Source organism: Silurus aristotelis, assembly GCF_946808225.1.
Source record: "Silurus aristotelis genome assembly, chromosome: 12".
NCBI lineage: Eukaryota > Metazoa > Chordata > Actinopteri > Siluriformes > Siluridae > Silurus > Silurus aristotelis.
The window spans coordinates 3,905,777-3,925,212 of record NC_139585.1 but is presented as its reverse complement, the minus strand read 5'-3'; the positions used below and the strand labels follow the sequence as shown (position 1 = coordinate 3,925,212).

The 19,436-nt window shown below is 41.0% G+C and overlaps 1 protein-coding gene across 2 annotated transcripts in view; it reads right to left on the bottom strand.

Annotated features, from left to right (window-relative positions):
- The window catches only part of thrab (thyroid hormone receptor alpha b), a 162,503-nt gene that overhangs the window by 63,545 nt on the left and 79,522 nt on the right, over nucleotides 1–19,436 (bottom strand). The window contains exon 3 of one of the 2 annotated variants that reach the window (XM_083556619.1): nucleotides 14,109–14,176. The gene's annotated coding sequence lies outside the window, so the exon portion shown is untranslated. The remainder of the gene's footprint in view (nucleotides 1–14,108; nucleotides 14,177–19,436) is intronic. The other variant, XM_083556618.1, reaches the window with a different exon arrangement.

Below are 19,436 nucleotides of genomic sequence, written 5' to 3'. Positions count from 1 at the left end.
TTCGGTTTGATCCTGTATACTGTTCCCTAAGCTGTTCCTAAACGCTGCTCCGCATGCTGTCCTTAATGGTGTACCTCAGGCTGCCCCCCATGATATTCCTTAAGCTGTTCCTCATGCTGTTCCTAATGCTATTCTTCACTCTGTCCCTCAGACTGACTTTCACCCTGTCCCATTATGCTGTTTATTACTCTGATCCTCGCTCTTTTCCTCACTCTCTAGCTTGATCTCCTTCTCTCACTGAACCTCAAGCTGGCTCCCATGCTGTTCCTCCCTCTTTTCCTCATACTCACACTCATTCCTCAAGCTCTTCTTTAGGCTGTTCCTCACTGTCTTTTCTTGAGCTCTCTCTCAGATTGATCCTCACTTCCTTCTTCAGGTTCCCGTATAAGCTCTCCCTCACACTGTTCCTCAAGCTGTTCATCAGGTTTTTCCTCATGGCTGTTCCTAACTCTCTTCCTTAAGCTCTCCTGAATTCTGTTCCTCACTCTCTCCCATAAGTTCTCCCTCATGCTGTTTTTCAGGCTGTTCCTCAGCCTGTTTCTCACGCTCTCCCTTAATCTCTCCCTCATACTGTTATTTATTCTGTTCCTCACATGTTCCCTTAAGCACTCCCTCATGCTATTACCTCAAGCTATCCCTTAATCTGTTTCTTACTCTTTGAGCTTTTCTTCATGCTGTTCCTCACAAATTTGTTGCGACCATTAAAACAGTAAAGTAGTAGAAAGAAAGCAGGTTATGAAAAACCAACCAATGTCTTCTGACCCCTCAGACTGGAGAAGTCCTTAAGTAATGAGGGTGTGCATTTTAGACGGCCGTGTGATTCTGTGCTTGGGATCAATAGAGTAGCGGCTCAGCAACTGCCGTATAACAGACAGGAAGCTGCTGATAAACAGCACCAAAACCATCGACTTCCTCCAATGAACTGACACACTCTCGAACCCATGTTTGATGTGGGGTGTGGAAACAAGGGTGCCAATACTTCTGAGTACCGACTACAGAGAGTGAAATCCGAGACCCTGAGCATGTGTTCACGATGACGTTAGTTCTTTGGGAGGGAAATGATCAGGGCTTTCAGCAACCCGTGCACGCACACACACACACACACACACACACACACCCACACACACACACACACACACGGCGGAAGACAATTAGAGGATTCTGATTGGTTGGAAAGGTGCCATACCCCTTACACACCTCTCAGTCTCTCACTGTGCCCCAGTCTTTACCTCAGCCTCTGTTTCTGCCACAGTCTTTGTCAATGCCTCTGTTTTTGCCCCAGTCTACTACCCGCTCATTATGTTCTCTGCATGGCAAACCTGAAAATAGAATAAAATGCCCATGCTCAGAGAATTGAGGTTGTGTGTGTGTGTGTGTGTGTGTGTGTGTGTGTGTGTGTGTGTGTGTGTGTGTGTGTGTGTGTGTGTGTGTCGGGGGGATTGGCTTCCAGGAAGTGCCTGCTAATACACATATTTCACAACACATATAAGACTAGCAATCATTCCAAAGCCATGTCCTGATTGGCTCGAAACCATAGACTCAAAAGAAGGCTGAACTTCTGCCATTTTTGCATTCCTGTAAAAATACCTGTGTGAATATCATTTATAAAAGAGAAATTATTTATATTCAATAAGCAGGGCTCTGGGTTTTACCCCCTGGTGTGCGGGGCTCTGGGTTTTACCCCCTAGTGTGAGGGGCTCTGGGTTTTACCCCTTGGTGTGTGGGGCTCTGGGTTTTACCCCCTGGTGCGCGGGGCTCCGGGTTTTAGCCCTGGTGAGCGATTCTTTGTGTTGTACCACTGGTGAGCGCGGCTCTGGGTTTTACGCCCAGTAAACGAGGCTTTGGGTTTTACCCCCGGTGAGCAGAGCTTTTGGTTTTGCACTTTGTGAGTGGGGCTTTGGATTTGTACCTCTATTGAAAGGGGCTTTGGGTTTTGCACTCAGTGATCGGGGTTTTGTGTTTTACCCCTGGTGGGCGGGGCTTTGCCTGGTAAGGAAACAGAAGTGAGGAAGTGTGCTAATTTGTTTTGGCTTCGTTTGCTTTCCTGCTGTTGCTGTTTGATCTGAGTTGAAAGCTATCCAGGACCGCGTCTGGAATTTCAGCCTCGCCTCTGTGTAATGAGGCTGATCCTTCTTCACAAGAACTCCTCATCTGCTATTCTTTACATGGACTATGTGAATTTTTATCCTTTTAGAGTTACGATCAGCGTACTGGATCTCGTAACCAATAAACACTCGTTCTCTCACATCACTTTCTATTTATTTAGAAATAATTCAAAATAATAAAGATGCCCAGAGTTACGGCTTTTGATCCGATTAATGCAAAGTGCTGGAACTGGAGACTCCTTTCTTGAACAGTTTGAGTTCGGGAGACTCCTTCCTCCTTACGGAAAACGTATTAACAATTCCGCACGTTTACTTTGTTACTGTGCATGAGTTGTTACTATAGAAAGAAAAAAAAAAACGTGTGAACATCCCGTTCCATGCTGAGTCCCTATTTACTGTTAGCAAAAGTGTGAAATTTGAAGGTTTTGGGTTACTGATCAGAAGGTCGAGGGTCCAAGCCCCAGTATGACCAAGCTGCCACTCTTGGGCCCTTGAGCAAGGCCCGTAACCCTCTGTGCTTCAGGGGTTCTGTATCATCGCTGACCCTTGCTTTATTCCATTGCTGGGATATGTGAAGAAAGAATTTCACTGTGCTGTAAATTATGTGTGACAAGTAAAACATCTTCTGGGAAGACGTTCCACTCCATTTTGGAGTACTGATAGAGATATTCCACTTCAATCCATGTAAAGCGTATATTTATAGAGCTGGCTTTGTGCACAATTGTCATGCTGGAACAGGTTCGAGTCTCCAAGTTCCTCAAAGACGTCCTTTACAATTGTGCGCCTTCAACTTTGTGTGGAAAAACAATTGCAGAAGAACCACATACGGCTGAATAATTCATAATATATGTCCCAATACTTTTGACCGTACAATATTCAGAAGGAGGTCTGGTTTTCCACCTTGTGTACGGTACGTCCTTAAAACTGTCTCCACGGCAACGGGATAGGGTGCAAGATTTCACCCTGTTTTACCCTCCGGCATGTCTTCGTTTACGCCTTTGTCAACACACACACACACACACACACGTGCAACCACATAACCGCAGAATTACATTTCTGATTATTGAAGCAGGTCTGTTCGGTGTGAAATGACAAAGTCCAGGCCGAGTGCTGAAAAAAATGAGTAACACGTCCTCTGAAACCTGCATTCGTTAGGGATTTACAGCCTTGAGAACGGTAAAAAAAAAAAAATCTCAGGAACACATTTTCCATGTAGTGACGTGTGAAACAGGTCTGAGACGTATATATACAGTTCGCACGGTAGTATGAAGTCGAAATACATTCAGTGTGTGTGTGTGTGTGTGTGTGTGTGTGTGTGTTAGGGATGGTAAGATTCGGTGAGTCGATTTTGAAAAAGTGTGCATCGGATATAAGTTGGCATTTGTATCACGATGCATCGTTTGAACAAAAAAAACAAAAAAAAAACACGTTTAACGTATAAAATCATTCGTAGTTGCGCTCGACTTTTAGTCGTTGATTGGGAGTTGATTGGGAGTTGAATCGCGACACCCTCAGTTAGGGAGATGTTCATCCCTCATGTGTGTGTGTGTGTGTGTGTGTGTGTTTCCATGTTAATTTTCTTCCTGCTTAGCTCCGCCCCTTTCCTTCCTGATTTGTTTCCTAATGGGAAAGCAGACTATATTTTGGCGAAAGTATGTGGACAGCTGTATGCACTTTCTAAACATGCCATTCCACACCGAGTCCCCGTTTGCTCTTAGAATAACGTCTTATACTTGATTTTGAAGTATAATTTTAAGAAAACCTGCTTTCAGTGTTGTCTAAAATGCTACAATTGTAGCTAAAAAATTATTTAAAAAAATACAGTTTAAAAATATACAGCCATCAGAGAAGAGCATGAATATTCATATATTTTAATTGATGAGTCATTAAGGGAATAAATACAGCGATTTACTTGTAACTTACGGTAAAAAAAAACGCTTATTCTCTTCCCCAATGCCGTAAATCAGCTTTTTCCTTTTTTTCCTGGCTCAAGGTGAAGCAACAGCAGGAAGTCTGTCGTTTCACTAATCGCTTTAAACGTTTTCTTTTGCTCAAAAAAAAAAAGTCCAGCTTGAAAAACACCCAAGAAACATGTACCGTGATTTTATGGTCTTATTACAGTCCCAAAATAAATAATAATTCACACATATTTCCACGTAGATTCCCTTCAGTCGAGCAAGAAAACCCAACCCTGTTCCAGCAGGTCAGTGGTGGTGGAACACGGTCTGCTCCATGGAGATGTGCTTAATGTGAGCTGAAGTGGAAGATCTTGAGTGGTCTTGTGAGGTCCTACTCTGGTCTGGGTATGAATAAAGCTGTGAGCCAGGACTCACTTCCCTGTGTGTTTTCTGTACTATATGAACAAAAGTATTGGGACACCTGACTTTTCCATATGTGGCTCTTCCCCATAAACCTGGAGGTACACACAATTGTATGGACGTTTTTGGACAGGCAGGAAATGTTCCTTTTACTTGAGCTAGGAGACCAAAACCTGTTCCATAGTTCTGCTGTGTTCATGGGTTGGGGTAAGAAGGTCTCCTGCTATGGAGATATAAACGTTTTGAAAAGGATGAATGTGAATGCTGACTGCACCCCAGACCTCCTCACCTCCAGTACACCAGGATCTGACTTTACTAACACACTTGTAGCTGAGGGAATCTCCAGAACATCTAGTGGAACATCTTTCCAGAGAAATGGAGATTATTTTAACAGCAAATGAAGATTTTTTTTTCCCCCCAGATTTGATTGGCAGGTGAAGATCTTTCTTTCTTTCTTTCTTTCTTTCTTTCTTTCTTTCTTTCTTTCTTTCTTTCTTTCTTTCTTTCTTCCTTTCTTTCTTCCTTCCTTCTTCCCTCCCTCCCTTACTTCCATATTTCATGCTTCCCTTTCTTTCTTTCTTTCTTTCTTTCTTTCTTTCTTTCTTTCTTTCTTTCTTTCTTTCTTTCTTTCTTTCTTTCTTTCTTTCTTCTTCCCTCCCTCCCTTACTTCCATATTTCATGCTTCCCTTTCTTTCTTTCTTTCTTTCTTTCTTTCTTTCTTTCTTTCTTTCTTTCTTTCTTTCTTCTTCCCTCCCTCCCTTACTTCCATATTTCATGGTTCCCTGTCTTTCTTTCTTTCTTTCTTTCTTTCTTTCTTTCTTTCTTTCTTTCTTTCTTTCTTTCTTTCTTTCTTTTTTTTCTTTCTTTCTTTTTCCCTCCCTCCCTCCCTTACTTCCATATTTTATGCTTCCCTTTCTTTCTTACATTTTCTTTCTTTCTTTCTTTCTTTCTTTCTTTCTTTCTTTCTTTCTTTCTTTCTTTCTTTCTTTCTTTCTTTCTTTCTTTCTTTCTACATCAACCATGATAATGTAACTAATAGTGATTTCTTACTGGATTTCTATTTTCCGTATGTATGAATGGATGGATGGATGGATGGATGGATGGATGGATGGATGGATGGATGGATGGATGGATGGACAGTGTATATATTTGTTAATTATTTCATTTGTTTGTTTATGTATAATTTTTTCGAGTGCCACTCAGGTAATTATCGGCTCGGTGTCGGATTGCCCCCCTAACTGGATGGGCCGCTGTTCTGTGTTAGTCTTTGGTGACAAAAGGAAACGATTTACAAACATTTAAAGCCATTAGTGAAATGAGAGACGTCCTGCTTCTGCTGCTGTTTTAACAAAATAGTGTGCATTTCATGCTCCATCAAATTGTTGCCTTCCACTTTTGGTCTGAATCTGCCACAAGGGTGTTAGTAAAGTCAGGTTCTGAAGCAGATGAGGTGAGGAGGCCTGGGGTGCAGTCAGCGTTCACATTTGTCCTGTTTATTAGGGATTTTTTTTTACAGTTTTTCTCAGATCAGAAATGAAATTCTCAAAACTTCTTGTTCAACCTCCACATCATTGAGTCATTTGTGCTCATCATAAGAACTTTTCTCGTTGCTTTGATCAAATTGCGAACGCTTTTGTACATCATTAAATCGATGTCTGCTTTTATCGGTTGTTTATGTTCATGTTGATCAAAATGTATTATACTGGTTTCACCTAAATGGTTTTAACCCTCAAAACATTTAGGCATCAGTTCATTGCATAAGTCATTAAATGCAAAATAGTTAAACTAGTTGTCAGAATTTGTCAAGCTCTTCTTCTTCACAGTTCTTTTAAACTTTTTTTGGTAAATGTGTCTTGAATTGAACCTTGAATGTCACTAATGAAGGGGCGGGTTCACTTTCAGATCAACCAGTAATCAACTAGTTCTCTAAAATAGGTCAAGCTGAATCTCGTGAACCTTTACTGTAATTGGCGAGTGTTTATAAAAAGAGCAAAACACAGACTTACAATTGTTGAAAATGGATGAACAGCTAACAAACGAACATAGTGGAGAGCTTTTTAGAATTTTTTAGTCAGTCCACTAGTAAAGAACAATAAAAAAGTGTGAATCCTGTCCAGTCTCTTACAATCAATATCCCACATACAGTAATGTAAAAACAAAAACATCTTCATGGTAACAGTTTGTGTAAGAACCACAAATGGCTGGAAGAGACATGTGTCCCAATACTTCTGGCCAAATAAAGTTCAAAATAGACATACAAAGGATCTCGTGTGAAGGAAAGTATCAGAACACAAGTGCTTTACAGGGTGTGAACACATATGGCGCATGAGTTAGCATTAAATTAGCCTAGTGTTAGCATTAGCATGAAGAATGCTGGGAGGGTGAGGGCTGATGGAGCTGTGGTGGCTGATGGATCGCTTTGGGATGGAAGAGAGACTGAAGCAGCGTGTGTGGCACAAATGGAAAATCTAGATCTTTTACTACAGACTAAAGAGACTGTGAGAGAGACAGAGAATCAAACAGAAACCAAGAGACCAAGAACAAGTAAAAGACAGGAGGTGGAGCTGAGTAAAAGACAGGAGGTGGAGCTGGAGGTAGCAGAGCTGAAGATGTTGAGGTTTTCATTGGGAGTGACGATGATGAACAGGATTAGAAATGAGTTTATTAGAGGGACGGTGCATGTAGGACGTTTTAAAAACAAGGTGAGGGAGGCGAGATTGAGATGGTTTGGACATGTGCAGAGGAGGAACATGGGGTATATCAGTAGGAGAATGCTGAGGATGGAGCCACAAGGAAGGAGGAAAAGAGGAAGATCAAGGAGGAGGTTTATGGATGTGGTGAGGGAAGACATGCAGGTAGTAGAGGACAGGGGGGTATGGAGACGGATGATATGATGAAGAGTTATTTAAAAGCAATATATCCATCATACACAGTATGCTCCCAAAAAAACGCTGATTGCTTCCTATAGAAAAATTAAGTATTATTAAGATCAATCATTCAATGCTCCGTCTTCAGTAACCACTTTACCACTTCTCCAGGTCCTGCAGCTTATCCCGACAACTTGAGATGGCAATACACACTGGATGGGTCTATCACACCAGTCCATCACAAGTCATAGTCTGACCACATAGCCACAATTTCTAGCCACCAATCTATCATTATTTTTTGTGGGAGGGTAGGAGAAAACTGGAGAACCTGGAAGAAACCCAGACTACCATCTGGAAATGATTGGAGGACTGGAAGAGGTTTGAACCAGGATAGGAACCAGGATAGAAGTTTTAATTCCAAATATCATCACGCATCTATAATACAGACATAATATCAGAAAATACTAATGAAAAAAGCTGACATAATGAGAGGATCCTTAAGAGAAACCAGACTTAATAGAGAATCTTGTCCGGGTAAGACCGGCTGGAGGGATTCCTCCAACTGTTTCCTATAAAACTATGTATTTATGGATGTATAAATGAAATAAATGAGCAGTTAGGTCGGTTCCAGAAGGTTTCTTCACCTCCTGACGTTCTGTGAGCACACTGTGGTCCATCATGGCCATGTTTCGCAGTCTAAACAAAGAGAAAAATGTTGAGAAGCTGACGCTGGAGCGGAGGCTGTGACACCTCATAAAACTGGCTTTCTTTCATGCCTTCGTTTTCTCTAGTGTAAAAAGGAAAAGTCGCTTGCTCATGCTGAACCATTCCTCCTTAAACTGTTCTGTTAACTTTGATGGATGGATTGGGTCAATATTGTGTTATTTCTTTGGGGCAGGATAAGCTTTGGTGGGTGTATAGATACGCTAAACGCTCCACATTGTGAGCATGCTGGCGCACAGGACTTGACTTCCTCTTGGCATGCTGGGGGCTTGGGGCTTCTGGCGTCCTGGTGGCAGGTGAGATTAATGAGGTGTTAAGGACGTTCAGCTGTAACTGAGTGATGGTCTGCAAGAAACGACTCTATCGCCCTCCTCCTTTCTCTTATGCCCACCCCCTAAACACCCCACCCTCGACAAACGTCTTGAATCTGAACCTGGATCACAAGGCCCTGATGTCTTTAACATACGTGTTACGCCTGCGCCGCTTTCAAGTCCCATGACAAACATACCTCCTCATGTCAAGATCCTGACTGCAACCCACCCCATCTCCTGCTTTCCAACTTCAAGTCTCTAGTTTCAATACTACAATCTCACACAGAGCAGAAAATAAAAGAGAAATACCAAGAATTTGGTTGGCGCAATGACAAAATAAAATAGCGATAAAACAACTTCAGAATGATGTGCTTGTAAAGGTGCTTTATACTTGTCACAGTATAAAGTGAACTTCTTTCTTTGCATACTCCAGTGATGAAAGTTAGAAAGCCGGGGTCAGAGCTCAGGGTCAGCCATGATACAGCGCCCCTGGAGCACAGAAGGTTAAGGGCCTTGCTCAAGGGCCCAAAAGTGGCAGCTTGGTGATACTAGGGCTTCCGATCAATAACCCATAGCCGTAACCACTTAACTCCCACTCCCACAGGCAATCAGGGCTTTCAAACTGGTAGCTCAGAGGACGGTTAACATGAGAAACTGGTAAAACAAGGTACTGGTCAAATAGATACTGGAAAATAACATAACATAATAAGAAAAAACATAATTTATTACAGAAAAAAATATGAAAATCTAATTGTAAAATAAAATAAATATGCATATATTAATCAATATATAATTATATCATGAATAAATGATGAATAATAAATATAATATATCGCTCTCCGTGCAGTGCGCAGTCTCGTGTAAAAACAAACAGCATGTGGCCTCAATCACATCTAGAGGCCACTCTCATAATGACGGCTCACCGGAAGCCAGAAAAACTACCGGTATGGATTTCTTCCTGGTAGCCACTGGAACTGTATAGTGATTACTGTGAAAGTGAAGGCAAGTCAAGTTAATTTTATTGTAATTTCAGCTAAGTGATTAAGGCATTGGGCTTTGGAGCCCAAGGTCGTGAGTTCAAATGCCAGCACCACCAAGCTGCCACTGCTGGGCCCTTGAGCAAGGCCCGTATCCCTCAACTGTTCAGTTGTATACATAAGGTAACTGTAAGTCGCTGTGGATAAGAGCATCTGACAAATACTATAAATGTTAATGCTTACACTTGACCAAAACTAAACTACAAACTAACTAAGCTATGGCTACAAATATGGCCAAGGACACCTGGAAATACTTTGATCCAACTTTTAAATGGGCTGGTTATACAGCACAAAGTGTATACAATGTGCCATAACCTCCCATTCCCAAACATAAAATATGCAAATGTTATCTTAAATATGCAAATGTTTCCATTTTTAAACTTGCTGTCCGTAGGTCTTGTGAGAACCTGCTTTAAATTTACCACAAAACCAACCATCTTTGGGAATTAAAGTTGCTGAATGCATGCTTGCTCTCTCTGTCATGTACTCGATTTGCTCAAATGATCTGAAAAGCACATAACTTATCACATTTACTACCAGAATGTTAGCACTGGGTCATTCGGGTTTGTCAGAAATCCAAAACGCTGCTGTCGGATAGTATACGCCTCATTGCACAGCTCAAAGAACAAAGCCATTTCTAAACAAACGACGTGCACGGATTTGTTCTTGTCTTGGTTCAAGAGATTATGTTGAGCTATAAGAGGTATTCAGGCCTTTCAAAGCTACTTAAATGCTTAAAATTACATGTTCAAGTTGCAGGCAAGTAATATATCATGAGAAGTTTGGTCAAGTTCCTGCCAGTCAAAAGGCAATATGATCCCTAGTTCATCTTTGGTACGTGCTCTACCCCGGGTACGGTTTTGATGGATCCGTAGCCATTTCCAAGATGGGAACAAACCCTTGACAGGAACCCTGAGCCATTTATATGTGAGGTAAAGGTTCAGTGGAGAAGGCATTAGAATCCAAATCTCAGCACCATCAAACTGCTGGGCCCTTGAGCAAGGCCCTTAACCCTCAACTGCTCGATCTGGGAAAGGGCGTCTGCCAAATGGCATGAATGTAAATGTATACATTGAATCCACTTGTCAAAATGCTTTTTGGAGATCGGAGGAAACTCGAAAGTCTGAAGGTTTTTTTTTTGTAGAGCACTTTTAACAATGGACATTGTCTTGAATCAGCTTTATAGAGATAAAGCGGTTATAAAATAATGTTTGTTCCTTATAATTGTATCCTTAATGAATGAGTCATTTGCAACTGTAGCAAGGAAAAACTCCCTGAGGAACCTTGAGAGGAACCAGACTCCAAAGGAAACCCGTCCTCATCTTTAGGAGAATAAATGCAACCTGTGGTCCTAAGCCATTTCAGTAGACTGTTGACATTAACTACAGTCCAAATCCATCCTCAAAGCTCCAAACAGGAGTCTGAAGGTCTAATGGACTGAATATCTGAAGGTTAAGATCAACGGGTTGAATCAGGTATGGTTCCTGATTGATCAGATCGATAACCAGCAGCCACACAAAACACTTTGCAGCTCTCTGATTGGATAAGATTCGACCAACAGGAGCCAAAAGACGCATTTAACCCCTCATCAATGCTCTAAGCTACCAACATCAGGAAGAACCTCATGGTTTTCTCAGTTGATTCCTTTAGGGTGATATTCGATGGATCTAGTTAGGACTTTTAAGAAAGAGTATTGTTAATCCAGTCTTTCACTCTACGATCGTTAAAAAATTAAGATTAATCTGCTAGTAAAATGAATGAGCGATTAATCCGCGGTTCGCATGCGTGCTGAACGGTGAGTCGTGATCCTCAACTCCGATCCGCTGCACCCCTATTTGATACTGGAGAAAATTTCCAATTAGTCTAGTAGCATTCGCTGAACTCATTTTAAATTGTAATTGTAATTAATGTTCTTTTTAATTTCTCTCTCACAGGTCTCTACTGAAATGAAAAATTCAAAGTGGCATTTTTTTTTTTTATTCTGTCAGCTCGGTGGCAGCTCTCATCAGTCTGACAGACATTTCCACTTGTTTTATTTAATTTGTCCGTACAATAATTGACTTATCCACTCAGCAGGACTGTGAAGGACATCAGGACATTTCAAAATGCTTTCTCCGATATCTCTATGACAGCTAGCGTTATTGAATCAGCAGCTTCCTAATGCCTGTGGAGTGATGCCAGTATTACACTACAATTATGTGGTGACAATGAGATGTAGGAAAACGGTCTATTTTCATAACAGGCAAAATGGTGTGATCTAAAAAAATAAAATACAATTAAAAAAAAAACACCCAAATACTGATGCATTGAACAATCATGGAATGGTCACTTGGGCATTATACAAAGTTGCTAACTTGCTAACAAACCGGCACTGACCTGAACGATAAACAGAGAAAAGTTGGACACCCCAGACGGCCTAGAGCCTGGAGTTCTGAATACGCATGGTGGAATTATATTTTTGTTTCCTGCTCAGTATTGGCCTCACTCAAAGAACACACTGGAAGCACACATCATAAATCTCTCAACAAAATATTTTGCAATGGAGGCATGGCACATATTTCAGTAATCATTGGTTCATGATGAGAGATCTTATTGGGCAGCAGATCAGCAAGTGTGACAGTCTGAGGTTCTCTGTAGTGTGATGTAGATTGGCCCATGTCCTTTATATGCACCATATGCAACCATCCTGTGCGTAAACTAGTGCAAACATCAGCCCTGACTAAGATCCATTTAAAGAACTTTACAAGCAACAAGCTTCCATTTTTAAAACGGTCTGTGCAGAACCCAACAAAAGAGAATGTTTCTTTCAAAAACATCTCCAAAAAGAGCATATTCAAGAAGCTTGTCTTCTTTATAACAAATTTAATTTGTTATTATAATTACATACACACTCTCATATGGAGCGTTTCCAGATGGTCAGATTTTGCCTTTTTTTAAGTGGTATATAATATAATGAAGTTTTTTAAATGTGGTTTCTGTACAGTTGGGCCTCCATGTGGAGTTTATTGACTGGCTGAAATCCCTTGAAGGTATTTAGACCCAACAGAAACAAATGCAAAGTGTCAGTTACTCGTTTAAAGAACCCGAAACCAAAAAAGAACAAAACACAACCGTTAGCATAAATCTAAGCAGAAGTAGTTTGAAGTTGGTGTGAAGTGAGATTTTCCAAGTTCTTGCTCGATTCAAGAGATTCTTAAATTTGATCACATTTTCAACATCATTCCAATTTTGTGCATCAATACACCGTATAACAAATGAGTAAAAAAATCCGACAAGCTTTCAAATTTAATCAAAGTTAGCAACCCGATTTCTCCAGAATTGTTCCTTCCCTCTGTGGCTAAAAGTAAAATCTTTTATTTGCTTTTCTACGGGAACATGCTCAATGCATTATTGTTGAATCCTGCAACATATTTTTCCAAAGAAACTTGAGTTCTTTGGTATGTTCTTCCAGTCAAAGCTCCTCAAGGGTTCTTGTAAAACCCTACAACACATTTCTTTTAAAGTAATGAACCTGAGCTCATCAGTTTGTTCCTCCAGAGGAAGCCTCTCAGTCGGGTAATGTAAAATCAAACAATACATTTTTCTTTTCCAAAACCTTAAATTTCCTTCTCCAGGGGAACCTTCTTCTCTAAAGAAGATCTCTCTCTTTCAAGGAAAAAAGAAGAACAATGCTAGAAATTCTTAAAGAGCCCTCACAGAACCCTCAAGGTCTTTCCAAAGAGAAGGAATTATGAAGTTGCATCCTAATCCTAAAAAGTGGACCAAATACACAATTCATGTAGTTAAGTTAAAAAATTAAATTAAAAAGTAAAGGTGTCCCTTTAAACTTCTACTTGAGTAAAAGTACAAACGTATTTTCCTTTAAATGTACTTATATATCCAAAGTACTATGATTTATTATAACTATAATGTTCCTATTAGCATTTTTGTCAGAAGGCTTTTTCATCAACTCAGTTTATGTGAAAAGACTTGAATGTGACTCTCAGCACACTGATCTATTAATAGAATGATACTAATGACTCAAACACGGATTGATTTCTATTACAATGATCACGAGCCCAAAACCTTCTGTTCAACTACTTCGAAAGAAATCGTATAAATGAGGTCACGTGTGTTGTGGTGAGTTCGAGTCTGGAGTTTCTTCATCATTTATTCCTCTCTAAATGTTCTGTTGAACTGATGATGAACTGTAGGTTGGTGATCAGTAGAGACACCAAGCACCAATCAAAACACATTAAAAACAGAGTGTACGCTCGACCCTGATTGGTGACTCGCTGCGTGTTTGAAACGACTGAGTTTGCAGAATGTAAAAAAAAGTATATTTGACTTTGAAATCTAGTGTAGTTAAAGTAAAAGTCTCCCCAAATTAAAACACTTCAATAAAATACAGATACAAGAAAAAGCTACTTAAGTACAATAACGAATTGCATTAACATCGTTACTGTCTACCCCTGTCCAAAACCCTAAAGGATTCCATAATTAGTTGCTCTTGGTTACATGGGAAGCTCTGATTTCCCTTTAAAAAGTGCTCTTAGTGCTCATAAACATCTCAAGAGTACCATCATTAGGAAGCAAAAATGCACAAGATGTTGTTTTTAAATCTACCTTCCCTGACATGCTGCCTTTCAAGGCTGCCTCACTCTGTACACCCACGGTGATATCTAACAAGACCACACTAATTCCTACTGAATATTGTGGTGTGCTGTGTAACCACTCACAGTAAGTAATGGAACGACAGGGTACTTACCAGTGGAGTTTTAAGATGTACGTCTGGTTAGCTGTTTTCTCTGTACAGGGTCCTCGGGGGGGAGACCTCTGAGAGGGAAAAAAAACAGCAACGTCAAGAGTGGGAACTGAGGAACCATGGGAATATAGCGGTATATGAAAAACAAATGTGAAATCCACCATCTATATTTATTTCATTTAACAGACTCACTTATCCAGAGCGACTTACAACTGAGCAGTTGAGGATGAAGGGCCTTGCACAAGGGCCTTGCAGTGGCAGCTTGGTGGTGCTTGGATTTGAACTCCAATCTAAAGTTCAATGCCTTAACCACTGAGCTATCACCTCTCCATCCAACCCGACTGAAAGGCATAACTCTAACGTCTGCCTTCGGATATTTCGTTAAAGTAGTTTGAACCTACAGTATGAACATCCATATTGTGTAATTGACTTTAAGTAGTACTTATCAGCGATGGAAAAATTCACCAATTTGCATCGGCATAAATGGTAGAACAGAATACATAGAATACAGATTAACATGGCAGAGGTAGAGCTGCACCTCCCTGTAGACACAACAGGAAATGAACATCTGATTTTATTTCAATTCTTTTTTTTTTTTTTTTTTTTTTTTTGCACTTCAAAGGCCTGTTTGTGAAAGGGCCATCTGTTAGAAGTCAGAAGACACTTAAGTGAATTAATGAATTGCTGTCTGACTGAACAAATTGAATTTGTGTTGACTCAAATCTAAATCTGATCATATCGCATCACATCAGTAGCTGCTTCCTATTCAGCTTTAATTTATCGTATCAGAGTACCTTTATTAATTTTTTTTCCAAAATGCAGCCTATGTAGACATGGAGGCAGTGTGAAGCTCTTTGGCAAGGCTAATCTTTCCTTCAGCCAGAGGTTAAAGCGCCATGACATCCCGCTCTCTTTAACTAACCTTCTCCGGCAGCACTAATACAATCCCCAATGTTTTAGCAACACCTACACTATGTATAAATAACTTCTCCTGGACGCTATCCTGAATAACTGTTTTGAGTGACAACAGCCGCTTCATCCACGTAACCAGGTCTGCACGTTTCATCAGGTAATTATGCCGACGGGCATCCGATTGGTGTGATGTTGCACGGTTTAATCTCTAGAGAAAACTTAAGTAGATTTTGAAAAGGTCTCAAACAAATGCACTCCAACGCACACACAGCTAATTATGTGAACTATTGTGACTTGACTTCTCGAACAAAGTGCTGTTGGGGGATTTGATATTATTTTGACAATCAAGCTTTATGTTTAATGGTTTAATAGATCTATTTACTCCATTAATGCATGAGACATGGTTAAAAGTGAGAAGTCTGCAGGTATGGAAGGAAGAAAGGATGAAAGGAAGGAAGTACACAGAAAAATAAGGAAAAGTGGGAGAAAAGGAAGGAAGGAAGGAAGGAAGGAAGGAAGGAAGGAAGGAAGGAAGGAAGGAAGGAAGGAAGGAGGGAAGGAGGGAAGGAGGGAAGGAAGTGCAGCAACAAAAAAAGGAAGGAAGGAAGTGCAGCAACAAAGAAGGATGGAAGAAAGGAAAAAGGAAGAAAGTCAGAAGACAAAGATAGAAAGAAGGAAAGAAGAAACAGTAGGAAGGAAGGAAGGAAGGAAGGAAGGAAGGAAGGAAGGAAGGAAGGAAGGAAGAGCAGCATCAAAAAGGGTAGTTCAGAGAAAAATAAAGAAAATGTGGAACACAGAGAAAAGGGAGGAAGAAAGTTTACAGACAAAGAAGGAAAAAGGGAAAAAAGGAAGGTAGACGGGAAGGAAGGAAGGAAGGAAGGAAGGAAGGAAGGAAGGAGGGAAGGAGGGAAGGAGGGAAGGAAGTGCAGCAACAAAAAAAGGAAGGAAGGAAGTGCAGCAACAAAGAAGGATGGAAGAAAGGAAAAAGGAAGAAAGTCAGAAGACAAAGATAGAAAGAAGGAAAGAAGAAACAGTAGGAAGGAAGGAAGGAAGGAAGGAAGGAAGGAAGGAAGGAAGGAAGGAAGGAAGTAAGTAAGAGCAGCATCAAAAAGGGTAGTTCAGAGAAAAATAACGAAAATGTGGAACACAGAGAAAAGGGAGGAAGAAAGTTTACAGACAAAGAAGGAAAAAGGGAAAAAAGGAAGGTAGACGGGAAGGAAGGAAGGAAGGAAGGAAGGAAGGAAGGAAGGAGGGAAGGAAGGAATAATGTGTAGCAACAAAGTGGGAGGAAAGGAAGTGCAGCAACAAAGAAGGAAGGAAGTCAGAAGACACAGATGGGAAGAAGAAAAAGAAGGAAGAAATGAAGTGAAGAAACAAAACTGATAGAGGAAAAAACAGTATTAAGTTCTTTCTTTCTGTGCAAATGAACTTCAAGGAGGACAACTATTCATGCAACATTTTCTAACCTCAGAGCAAAGACCTCACAGAAATTTCAACCTTCTCTCATACACAACATTCCCGTTCGAGGTGTGGCTCTCTATAGGTTGCTCTCGAAAAAAACTTCTGCAGCAGGTATTGGCATGTCGATTTCAGAACAGGCCTTGGCATTCGTGACCTGAAAAACAAGCGTAGCTGCAATGCAATCTACCACACCTCCATGCTCTCTTTCACACACACACATACACACACACACACACACTTACACACTCACAGATGCCACGTTAAAAATAAATGATACACTGCCACTTCCTGAAAGAAACGCTTCACAAACTGCAGATTTTTTTCTTTCCAGGATCAAATGACTGATGAAATATAAGCAGTTAACTAGAACCAAACAGGCTTAAATAGGCCGGTGTCAGAATCAATGCATCAACATGTGCAACGTGACGGAGTGCGGCACCAACTGCTAATTATTTCTAAATAGTTCCTGACAATTTAGACAAATCTGGCACCCTATTTGTGGTAAACGAGCTCAATTGAGCCAATGGTGTGCACATGGATGATCAGATTCGATCTGGTGATGTCATTATTCCACGTTTTTTTTGTGTTTGTGTTGCATTAACCACTTTGTCTGACTAGATCAATGGAAAAGGTTTGGCCAAAAATATTGAAGACACAGTGTTTTCCTTAACCTAGCAAAACACTTGGTTCTGTCTACTGAGAATTATGTAAATGTGAGGTTGGGGCTCAACTGTAAAAGAGGTAGACACTGCCTGCTCCATCCTGAAGAGGGTTTAAGGATGTACTGGGAGGTACTGGGAGACTGGGGAAGTACAAATTGTAATTAGTTGTACTAGGAAGATAGTGGGAAGGTATCAGGAAAAAAAGCTGGGGAGGTATGGGAGATTAGGAAGGTACGGGGGACTGAGAAGATAGTGGGGACGTATTAGAAAAAGAGGCTTGGGAAGTATGGGGATTAGGGAGATAATTAAGGGTACTAGGAAGATAATGGGGAGGTATGGTGTATTAGAGGGGTATTGGTAGGGGGCTAATAAGGGGATTAAAGTGGTATTAGGAAAAGGGGCTTGGGAGGTATAAGGGGATTAAGGAGGTACTTGGGGGGGACTAGGAAGATAATAGGGAGGTATCTGAAAAAAGGCTGGGGAGGTTTGGAGGATTAGTTAGGTACTGGGGGACAAGGAAGATAGTGAGGAGGTATGGGTGGATTAGGGAGGTACTTAAGGGGACTAGGGAGATAATAAAGAGGTATCTGAAAAGAAAGGCTAGGGAGGTTTGGTTGGATTAGAGAGGTACTTGGGTGGAACTAGCAAAATAGTGGGGGTGTCCAGAGAGGTACTGGAATGAGGGGAGTGAAAAGAGAGTGGGGCGTTATTGGAAAAAAGGGCTGGGGAGGTATGAGGTGGATTAGGGAGGTACTCTGTCAGGGGGGAACAAGAAAGATAGTGGGGAGGTATTGGAAAAAGGGGCTGGGGAGGTATGGAGGTACTTGGAAGAGATAGGAAGATGGTTGGGAGGTATTGGATGGGTTGGTGATTGTAGCTACATCCCTGGAAAAGAAGTCTGTTGACTTGAAATCAATCTATATCCTGGGTGAATGCAGTGTCTGGTGACTTTGCTAGTCTTTGCATGTATTCAGCTAGCATACACAGCACCCAGATTTGGGAACAATAATAAGCTGCACTGTTTTAAGGTCCCCTGGTGGTCTAGTGGTTAAGATGCAGCGCTCCCACCCCTGCGACCCGGGTTCGATTCCCGGTCAGGGAACCATCCCCAGCCACTCTTAGTGCCGGTCCCAAGCCCAGATAAATTGGGGAGGGTTGCGTTAGGAAGGGCATCCAGCGTGCCAAACACGTGCCAAATCAAACGTGCGGAGGATCCGCTGTGGCGACCCCTAACGGGAGAAGCCGAAAAGAAAGTTAAGTAATAAGCTGCACTGTTTTATCTCTCTGAAACAAGTTCTCATTGCAGCTAGCATAGCATGCTGCATTAGCATAGGTTTAGTATGCTCTGTATGTAACTGCACTAGAAGTTCATTAAGAGCTGTGTGGGGAAGTTTGGCCTACTTCTGTTTGTGCAAGAACAATAGTCTTTGTTGTGCTTTCTTCACCAGGCGAGAGGTGTTGACAGAAAGTTGTGTACACAATGTTCTAATAGCACCAAGGCTATTTAGACACAACGCTTTGAAGTGGTTATGTTTTGTTTCATCGTGGTACTTCATGTTTCCACTTTTGACTACAGGCACAGGCCCTGAACTGATTAGATACTGGTTTGAAGAATAAAACGTACACTTTTCCTCCTAATAAATTTAAAACATTCAGGTATTAGTTTCTAGTGAATACAATGAATAATTTACTTGTGTCTGTAGTCTTGTAGATAGTCTCTGCTCTGATGAGCTTCCTCCCAGCTAAATATTTCATGTAACACGATGTGATTGAATTAACAACTATAGTGGATTTGCTACAGAAGCAGAGATTCGTTTTACACCATGAAGAATCATGGAAGTCTATCCAGACCTTTCATACATCCATGGGCTCTACTAAACATCTGAGCGCATTCACATTTGACACGATCAATACTCTGACAGAAAGCATAATTGGACGGGACCTCCTTGACCTGATTGGACAGAAATTAGAACAGGCCATTTGACCTCAGATCAAATTTTATTTTAAACAGACCTTGAACATGACAAATTAGATATTTTGAAAAGAAACACATTCAAATACATCTAGGTCCTTAACAGATGCTAGAAATGTAAATGTTTTACTTTTCACATGTATATTACAGTAAAGTTCTGTGATGATAGATAGGTGAAGTCAAAGCAGAGGGTCAGCCGTTATATAGCACAGAGGGTTAAGGGCCATGCTCAATAGCCCAAGAATGGCAGCTTGGCTTAAACCCCCAATCAGTAACCCAGAGCCTTAACCACTGAGCTTCCACTTCCCTATAGGCCATGGGTTA